Below are 11,189 nucleotides of genomic sequence, written 5' to 3' on the forward strand. Positions count from 1 at the left end.
AAACAAAATAATTGTTTTAGGGTTCTTTAAATAGCAAATTTACCTATGACTTTTATAAAGTATTTAATATAGGAGAGATTTTGTGTACAACTTTTAGATAGAAAAGGTAAAAATGTGGTTTAAGTGATTGTTATTAAATTAAGCTCTTTAAGATTAGTGTTCTTAGTAACCTTAAGTAGCTTCCGTATCACACATCTTGTCTTCTCATTTAATCACTTAAAAAAATAAGAGACCTTGTTTTCCTCTATATTAAATCATAATCAAATAATTATGATTTTTCATAAAAGTCAAATTATGAAAATATAAAGAAATAATTTAAAGGGAAGTAAATAAGAATATATAGTTGAGGTCTATCCCGATGGGGCTTTTTCTGTAAACCTACATCGTTGGAAACGCCTCATAGATTAACTGTGTGGTTTCCTTTACTCATAGAACTATCTGTTAGATCTGTGGGAAAGAACTACAAGACAGAGCTGCCAAGTAAACTGTGAAAAACCTAACAAACTTTTTATCTTAGGTATTGGCATATCCCAATGATCCGTACTGTTCTAGGGTGTGATGGCTTAGGAGTGAATATGATTTGAACCTAATACATTTTTAGAGGGTGTCAAATTCAGAACCAGGCAGATCCATCGCCTGACCCTAAACATGGTCCTAAAGTAAATCGCTTGAGGAACTTGGATCCCAAAGATTACAGGTGGGGAATGTTGAAGTGTGTCCATATTTCATTGGAGATCAAAGAAGCCTAACTAAAAGAATTGTGGGCTGACGCACACGATAACTTCTTTTTGAAAGGGCTATTTTATCTTGAAGATTATGAGTTTGGAGGAACTAAGGTGATTGGCAGTGGAAAGAATCAGAACATGTGAAATTCCTTAAAAATTTATTGACTTAAATAACTTTGTGTTACACATAATTAAAAAAAAACCCTTTAAAAAAAAAAAGAATATATAATCTGAAGCTTTACCTTTCCAGGTTGCATATATCAACATCCTCAATCATAAATTTGATGTAAGTGCTTCTTTGTTTACAGACATGTTTCCTTAAAGAATCCAATGAATTGACTCTTTTCAAAGAATTCCTGCTGACTCTGACATGCTGCCTCACATAGATTATAATTTACTTAATTACTAGTTTTATCTGTTTCAAAGATAGAGGTGAGATTAATTACCTACATATTTCATTCAATCATTCACACCTACCAATTGCTGGACATTGCTTTTAGTGCTGTGGTGCAAGAAACCAACAGATAAATAATCTGCCCTCAAGGAGCTTACATTCTGTTAGGACCTTATTATTCCACAGTAACCGGTTTCTTGCTACCTTGCTTTGGTGTAAACAGAGTTCTTTCTGGAGATTTTCTCACAAATGAAAACATTGCAGGAATGTTAAAGGAAGCAATGCTTGCCTTAATGATTTATAGAGAGCAGCATGGTACCAACATCAATCAACTGCTGAGAATTTTAGACTTCTGAAGTATAGTTGTTCATGTAATCTCACTTTGGGGTTGCTGGAAAGTTTGGGAAAGCATAGTTTGCTTTGTTGTTGGTCAAGTTTCCTTTTCTGATCAAGAGACTGCTAGCTGTATCCCCCTCTGTAGCCTCTGTTACACCTGAAAGAAGGTATTTAATGAAACTATTGAAATATTTTGCTTTTTCCTACACTGTTTATAAATATTTATCTTGCTAAGTTTCTAGGTTTCTTTGTCTTCTGGACTTAAAATTTGGAGCACTTCTTAATGGTAGTATTGCATATTGTGGGACTTCATCACTGCATTGAGCACCCATTGTGGTATGTAATCCTGTGATTGAATCTGTTTGATGTGTACAAGGACTGGAAGGTCAACAAAAATGAAAGGTTATAAGATAGAGTCACTGTATTTTGTTAAACATCTTTCCAATAAAAATATAACTTTTACCTTAAAAAAAGGAGCTTACATTCTGGTAGGGACAGAAAGAAATGGTATACATAAGTAGTAGGTAAATAATTCATTTTGTCAGAAAGTAATGAGTTACTTAGGAAAGTGAAACAACAATCAGGGTAGAGAGTGAGGGTTAAGACTGGAGGTTACAATGTTAGATAAGAGGACCAGTGTAGAATCTCCTGAAAAGGTATTATTGCAACAAAGACTTGAAAGAGGAGAGGGAATAGTTGAGTAAGTATCTGTGGGTGGGAGGAAGAGGATGAGGGAATGTGTATCTGGTTATTCAAGAAACAGTAAGTAGGTTTGGTCAGCAATGGTTAGAGTAGTAGTGGATTATGTTACAGAGGTAAAGGAGTCTAATTGGATAGTTTTTATTTTGAGAAAAATGAATTGCTAAGGAATGTTTTGATTCAAGAGTGCTTTAATACAATTTTAATTTATAAAGTAGTGTTTTGGTTGCTATGTTGACATAAATCAGGGACACCAGTTAGGAGACTATTGCAATATTCCAGGAGAGAGATAATGGGAACTTGCACAAGGGTTGTAATAGTGAAAATCATGAGAAATGGTTAGAATGTAGATACATATTGACAATATAGCCAACAAGAACTGCTCATAGATTGGATATAGAGAGTGAGAAAAAGAAGAGAGAAGGACACGTTTATTCTTTGAGCCTGAAAAACCAGAATAATGAGACTGTCATGAACTCTGATGAAGGTCGTCCAGGTAGAGCAGGACTGGGAAAGGGAGAACAGGCCTAGTACATTTCTATGTTGGTGTCAGTACTATTCTCATATGCTAGAATAGGGTTAAATATTGTAACTGAAGAGATATGTTTGGAAGTGAACACAGTAAACCTGGAATTCATAGTTATAATATCCATATTTTATTAATTTGCCATTAAGAGACAATTTTCATAAAATTGTGACAAACATTTTGATGTATATATTTAAATTTGAAAGATGAAATTCAGAAATCACAAGATAGAAAGCATATAATATTGATATTTATATAAAAACTTTCGATCTGAAAAGTTATTCTAGCTTAATAATAACCCCATATTTATATAATACCTTTTATATATAAATGAATATGATTACATTATATTATTGAATTTGATAATTTGTTTCCTTGAAAGATTGTGCTTTTAGGAACAAAATAAAAAGACCAATTTATCTTAGTCTGAATTAGTGACAAACAAAAAAATGTACATAGGGTGTCAGTGTTTGAAGGCACTTTAGCAATACTTTAGAATCACTTTCTCACCCCTTTTTGAATAACATATGCTAATTTTCAAACTTAATGGGATGTATTGTTTTCATTAAATTAGGATATTGATTCATATTAAAAATACCTATTGAGGGGCTTCCCTCGTGGCGCAGTGGTTGAGAATCTGCCTGCCAATGCAGGGACACGGGTTCGAGCCCTGGTCTGGGAAGATCCCACATGCCACGGAGCAACTAGGCCCGTGAGCCACAACTACTGAGCCTGCGCGTCTGGAGCCTGTGCTCCGCAACAAGAGAGGCCGCGATAGTGAGAGGCCCGCGCACCACGATGAAGAGTGGCCCTCGCTTGCCGCAACTAGAGAAAGCCCTTGCACAGAAACGAAAACCCAACACAGCCAAAAATAAATATAAAAATTAAAACAAACAAACAAAAAAAAAGCTAAGTGGACAAGGATGGCGATTTTAAAAAAAATACCTATTGATAAATTCTATCAGAATTGAGATAGAATATAGAACACTTCTTGGAACAATATATGCTCAATAAATGGTGCTCACTTGCTGTTTTATTGATATTATTACTTGAATCAGTGTTCATGTTTAATATTAACATTGTTCTATTCCCAATGGCTTTTAACTATTAAATATTAAGTGTGTTCAATATTAACAACATTAAGAATGCCACCAAAATTTGAGCATATATCAGATACCTAGCACTTTGTCAAATCCTTTATATATAGCAATTTTTGTAATCCACAAAACAAATATATGACCTAGTAATTTATTAGCACTTTATAAATGTAGATACTGAAGCCTAGACATGTTAGGTAATTTGTACAAAACTGAATAGCAAAATTTTTTAAAAACAGTATGGATTGAAATCCAAGGCTCATGCTCCTTCCACTGCCATGTTATCTTTTACACTTATTTTTAGCACAATTTTTAACATGTTTTTTACATACACATTATTTACATACACAACCTAAAGGATTTATTGTGTAATTCATATTATTGCTTTAGTATTTACATCTTATCTACACACACACACACACAATGTAAAGCTCCTTGAGGATATTGTATCTTTTAAATGGATTATACTCCCATTGTTTGTCTAAGAGTCCTAGGCATAATGTTCACATTAAATAAATATTTATTCACTTTAAATGGAAAAAAGAAGGCTATTCTTAAAAACACACAAGTAGCAAGGTAAACCTTTCAATTACACACACATGTAAATATATACACCCATATACATGTGTATATGTGCACATATGTAATGTGTATACACATATATATAATACATGTGTATATATATTTGTATGTATTGATTTTAAAGTATTAATATTTAAGATTCTGAGTGAACTGGAAGAGTTATATGACTGTTGGAACTGGGTCAAGAGAATGACTCTTTAACAAGTTTAAATTCGTTATTTACAAACAACATGGTTCAGTCAAAAATAAGTTTGGGACATTTTAGTCTATACATTATGCACTCTCTTCTGACTGTTGCATAAAGAATATAGAATACTACAAGTTAAAATGTGTACTCTATGGTTTTTTGTTTGTTTGTTTTAATATTTATTTATTTATCTTTGGCTGCATTGGGTCTTTGTTACTGTGCACGGGCTTTCTCCATTTGCAGCGAGCGGGGGCTACTCTTCGTTGCGGTGGCTTCTCTTGTTGCGGAGCATGGGCTCCAGGCACACGGGCTTCAGTAGTTGTGGCACGTGGGCTCAGTAGCTGCAGCTCGCGGGCTCTAGAGCACAGGCTCAGTAGTTGTGGCGCATGGGCTTAGTTGCTCCGCAGCATGTGGGATCTTCCCGGACCAGGGATCGAACCCGTGTACCCTGCATTGGCAGGTGGATTCTTAACCACTGTGCCACCAGGGAAGCCCTGTGCTCTATGTTTAATCTTTTTTTTCTTCTAGTTAATTTATCTCATATTAAACACAATCAGATCTGTTCCTAAGGTGATGAAGAAGAAACAAAGAGTAACACTTATTTCTTCTGATCATCAGCATTATTATAGAGCTAAAATAGAACACCCAAGATGAATTGTAAGCATGGGTTACACAGAATGGCATATAGAACATGATTTCTGTGTGTTCACATAGTAGTAGCACTGTTAGACAATTTCTCTCCTCTCCACTTCTAGTTGTTGGCAAGTACCAGGGAAACTGTTTATTACTCTGTGAAATTAGCAATACTTCTAATGATGATAGTCAATGTAGTAAAAGTTAGTTTTATGTAAACATGTTCCAGTTAATGTTTGTTAACAGAAGTCACAAGGGAGCCAATTCTAAGCCAGAAATGAAAATCTGAAGATTCTGTAGTCCCACAATAATTTCTTTATAATTTAAAGTTTAAGGGGAAGAGAAAATATGAGTATTCCTTATATTTAGATGTCCAGAATCTCTTTTCCACTGTTTCTTTCCTTTTTAATAATTTGATTACTAATGATCATCAGATTTGTGGTAGCAGTTTTCTGATATGGTACAGACTAGGGATGGCTCTGAATATGATTTAAATTCAATTTCAACATGGATTCACTTAAGAATTGTTAGATGTATTTATACTATTAAGGTAGAACACATCTTACCAGTAATCGTAATGTAGTATTTTTAGGATAAGTTAGAATAATACTTTATATTCTTTGGACAACTCATTCACAATATTAATATACATAGAAATTGAATATCTGTACTCTGATAATTCTCAGCCCATTTTCCTATGAAACTATTTTTTGAAATATAATGTTTTCTTGTTAGATATATCTAAAAGCAAATAGAATGCTTTTATACCTAAGTCCCTCTATGGGCTATATAGAGCTAATTTTTATGCAGAGACCTGATAAGCAGTTATTATGAAAAATTTACTAACTATCGATAGGTCTTCATGGTTAGTCCTGGAATGGGTCTGGAGATTAAAATACATATAGGAAATGAAAAAAACTACTAGGTGTTTCAGTGTTTTTTCTTTTTTTCTTGCCATCTTTGGAGGTACAGATAAAAAGAAGGCCTCAATGTTTATTAACAAGTTAATATAATTTTGACATAGATTTTTAAAAATTTTTGAATATCTCTACTTTAACTTTTTCGTGTGATGATTAAAGACTTCCCAATGAAGTATTTTATTCCCAGGTTAGGACAATACGTTAGAGAACAATGACTCTACAAAACTAACAAGAAAATTTTAAAAAGTAAAACAATAAAGCAGAAACATTTAATCCAAATACCATGGTTCGGGCAAAGATCATTAGAAACTTTCTCTCAGATAGAGAAAGATGCCACCTCATTTAAGTACTTGTAGTTATCCTCATTTCAAAGGCTTATATTAATTTCTTGACTTTCTAGAACACTCATTCTTTGCTTAGGTAGGAAAGACTATACAAAGTTATGGATTCTATTTGTTTTATGACTCTTTTTCATTCAGATATATATAGTATAACAGACAATAAAATAGCAAAGATGGAGTTTTCTAAGTATTTTTTATAGTATTTAATGGCTAATGTGTAGAGAAAATGCTTTCTTCCTAATTTGCTCTCTCTAGAGATAGCCATAGTTAGAACCATATTTGAATGCTGAATATGCTTAATTTTGTAGTGCAACTAAATTTGAGAAGGTTGTACAGTAAATTGTATATCAGATGCTTCTTTATGTGTTTGATGGTATCAAATGTGTACTATCTTAGTTTATTCTGTGTGGTCTCAGGTGGATAGCTTCCCAAACTTTTGGAAATTAAAATAAAAAGATTTCATATGAATGTATTTATGAAATTATTTCTAATAGTCTTTCAGTTATAAAATAGGCTTTCTTGGGATGTACTGAGTCTCTACTATTATAGATATTCAAACATAAACTTTGGTTAGGATTTTTTTAGAAAAGAAATAACAGTATAAAGATCAAATGAGTAATTAGATTTCCTTTATTTTAATTTTTTTATTTTTAATTTTTTAATTAATTTATTTTTATTGAAGTAAAGTTGACTTACAATTTTGTGTTAGTTTCAGGTATACATCAGTTATACATAAATATATATCTATTTTTTTCAGATTCTTTTCCCTTATAGATTATTGCAAAATTATAAAATATTGAGTACATTTCCCTGTGCTATACAGTAGGTCGTTGTTGGTTATCTTAGAATAGATTTCCATTAAAATTGGTCCCAACACTTAGTTTTTTTTTTTCACTGACTGGTTGAATAAAATTATTCAGAGTGAAATTCAATTTTCCCTAGTAAGAATGACAATCAAACTTTATAAATCCTTATTTTTATTATTCCAAATAATTAAAAATTTTTGCTGTGATAAATCATTTTCACATTTTATCTACCTGTTTCATCAGTTCAGTGAAGGAGAATAACTCTACTTTATGATATCAAATTCATCTTTTCATACTTTGTAGCCATAATAGCATTGTATGGTCAACACCAAAGTTCTATTTTTTTTTTAAAAATTTTACTTCCATCTGTTAAACAGAATTTGAAGACCAAGGGGTTTGTACATAAGCTAGTTCACAGGAATGCTTGTGTGTTCCTGATTTAATTTAATCATTTTCTTTCAATGACCATGAAGAGCCATGTTAAATGACGTGTTATTAAAGTGAAGTGCTCTGGTATTTAGAATCCACGATGTGGGTATGGGGAGTGTTACTTGCACAGAGTAAGGACATGGACTATGACATTTAAATGCAGTGCTCTTTTCTTGTAAAGTCAGTGATAAAAACCTAGAGAAATCTTCCAAAGTGGTCCAAAAAATCAATTTATAAGCTAAGTAGCACAATTTATTTTGATTGCACTTGCAGGGAGAATGCGAATTTCAAAGCAAGCATAATTTTCCAAGGCAGTGTTAATGGATTGTCCCCTTTTGCCCAATATGATAGATGTGTTGTAATAATCAGCTAAAAAGTAAAGGGTTAAGAAAACAAAAGCACTTATAATCATTTTTTATAAGAACAAGTTTAATATGCATAGGATACAATTTTGCAAATAAAAAACATTTATACTAAGGATGTATTTAATTAATATTATAAATAAAATAATTTGAATATATTTGAATATATGATTTCCAAACGTGTAACACTATAAAATGTGGGTTCTGTTGTATAGTCAAGGGATTTGAAGCCTCTGAGAAGGCATTCTAAATGTTATTATGTTGATCTTTGGCAAAGCTGTAGAGATGCTAGGACTCTCTGTATGAGTGTCAGAAAATAATATATTTTGTTAAATGATTTAGCAGTGATAAAAAGTATATTGACCTGTTATTATCTTTGACCAACTCAACAGTGTTCTGTGCTGTCTTCAAAGATGATAAGTTAACATAAAGTACATATATGAATTTCTTATGATGTTTTTATAGCAATAAAATGCACTTTTCAGAGATATGTTGTTCTAATCAGAGTAGGAGACATCTTGAATCATCAAGGATGAGGAGGGATCCAGCAAAGTAAAAAAAAAAGAAAGAAAGAAAAATAGAGCTTATGAGTGAATTTCCTAATGGAAGAGAGAGGGAGAAAAATGGAAAGATAGAGATAATGATTAGAAGAATTCCCTGAATGTAAAAATGTAAAAGGGAACAGATTAGCATATTTATGTTTTTAGGGGAAATAATTAGTATCAAGAATGACTATGGTTCTCATAACAACTGGAATTAGAATTAAATATTGAAAGGAAAAATGACTAATCACTTGGGAATTCCAAGTAATGCAGCTATTCAATCTCAGGCTATTTGAGTATCTTCCTTAAATAAAAAACCACAAAATATATGAATCAGGGCCAAATCTCAATAGAGCATGGCAGAAATTCACAGAAACAAGTAACATCGAAATTAGTCTATGTCATAGTGAGGATTTTATAAATTACATAAATAAAACAAACTTGGCTTAAGAAAAATTAAACTTACATGTAAAGTTCTAAGACATTCAGACAAATTTCGTGAGGTTAAGATTCAGTTGGATATCCACAAAGCCAGAAAATATTTAGGATGCTATTATGTCTGTCTTTTCTTTTATATTCTTCATTATGGTATATTACCTTCTTTAAACTTTCTTGGCCTAAGCCAAATTATGCTTAGTATGCTTTCTGGGGATGAGACAATACACGAAATATTTATCTCTCTAACAGTAACAGGAAAATAAATAAATGAGTGAAAAATGAGATGAACAAGCAGCTATCCCAGTTCCTATTGATGACGTCTTGTAAGAAAATAATGTGGGAAAATGTCCTATGAAAGAAAGTTTTCCCACACATATGACTTCAAAATTTGGCAATAAAACTCCATTGACTAAAGCATATAGAATGTAAAATAAAATAAAGTTAGATTCCAGGGAAAATGGTAGGATTCAAAATAAAGAAATAAAATCTTTTTAAGAGACATTTTTATAAAGTACTTTTCTTTTGTTAGTGTTACTTCACGCTGTTTTTTTTTGAGTTTTATAGGAATTTTATATATGGAAAACTCATATCACTATGCTCTTCAACCTTAGTTGCAATAAGGCACCATATTTATATTCTTATTACGGAATTTTATTCTGTAATCTTTTTGAAGTCCTATGGTATGTTATCTTTCTGGAGATTTATATGACCCTGAAATACAACCTGTAGGAAAAAAAAAATCATCCTAGGTTCTCGCTTAGAACTTAATGCCAGCTCCAAACAAAACTATGCCATTGATCAAGTTTATCTTTAGTATACATACTCCTTCCTTTTGAAACATCTTCCTTTTCTTTGGTGACAACTCCCCTTCTCATTCCTCTGACCCAAATACTTTACATTTTCTCATCTGTCAAATACAATTTACAAAAAAGGAAATCTGTGTTTTCACCGTTTTCAAGACTTTGATAAAATACCACTAGACATAGAATAAATTCGATGATTGTGGTGGTGATGATGACATTTGAAGTCTTTCCAGGTCCGATCATATTTTATGTCATAATTTCCTCTACAACCCATTCAGTTAGCCACTCTACCTATTTTTTACACATTCTGTCCATTATCGAACTTAGTACTAACTTAACATTATTCTCTAGAGTGATATTCCTTCCACTTGACTTGTCAATGTGTTTTCCAGTCTTTAGTATTAAGGAGGAAAAAAAAAAGCCAGTATTAAATTAGATGTTCTCTTACTCTCTCATTCTTGTGCTCTTTCCCTCCTTCTTTTGCTTGAGTGCCAGAAGTTTTTTATTATTGATTTTGTTTTATCGTATTTGTTGTCTGTCTAGTATTTTTCTAATGGTTTCATTTATTAACTAGCTAGCAATTTGAAGGTATGGGTTATTATTTGTCCTTTATAACTTCTATATAGCATGAGATACAATATGCGTATTAGTTATATATATGTACCTACTAACTCTCCTTTTACTACAGACATATTGTATCATTAAGTGTGTGTGTGTATACTTACTGTATTTTTAAAGAAACATTTAGAGTAGTGACATGTTGAAGCAGATGACATGAAACAGCAACAACAAAATCTATGTAGATTGTTGGCTTTATCTATTACCAAAATTTTATTGGTTTTATCCTCCCGTTCCTATTTTATAAAGACTAAATAATTTTGAAATCAAAGTCTACCTTTTTTTGCAAAAAAACTTTAAAATACCATTTTTTCTCCCTGTTCTTGTTTTCCTAGTCATTCTCTGTTTTTCACCAACATAGTAACTTCCTTGATTCCATGTTGAAAATAGAGTCTGATTCACTATATTGTCTTCTCTGTGCTTTTTCTTTTCTCAGAGATCTCATACCATGTTTAAGCCTTAATAGTGACTATTGTTGAAAATTCATTATTATTCCTAAGATTGTAACTAAATATATAGATCAAAAAGATAAGACTTTCTAGAGATACTTCTGAAATAGCAGTGTGATCTCTTAATTAGGATTCAGCTTTTTGTTTTTGATCCCATGACAAGAATCTATCTTACATCAATACATCAATTTTTGGGATAAATATAATATTTATACATGAAGACAGGCAATATCTTAGTCATTTTCATAATCTCTCTTTGTTACAGTGCTGTTGTAATATGGCATTTTTTGAATGCCTTCTTT

At 31.9% G+C, this 11,189-nt stretch overlaps 1 non-coding gene across 1 annotated transcript; it reads left to right on the forward strand.

Annotated features, from left to right (window-relative positions):
• Window positions 1-342: 342 nt before the first annotated feature.
• Window positions 343-473, forward strand: LOC133092818 (small nucleolar RNA SNORA18). The gene has a single exon (XR_009701173.1). It is a non-coding gene; the product is annotated as a small nucleolar RNA SNORA18 (small nucleolar RNA).
• Window positions 474-11,189: the final 10,716 nt, after the last annotated feature.

The sequence above is a fragment of the Eubalaena glacialis genome, chromosome 5, assembly GCF_028564815.1.
Source record: "Eubalaena glacialis isolate mEubGla1 chromosome 5, mEubGla1.1.hap2.+ XY, whole genome shotgun sequence".
Classification (NCBI taxonomy): domain Eukaryota; kingdom Metazoa; phylum Chordata; class Mammalia; order Artiodactyla; family Balaenidae; genus Eubalaena; species Eubalaena glacialis.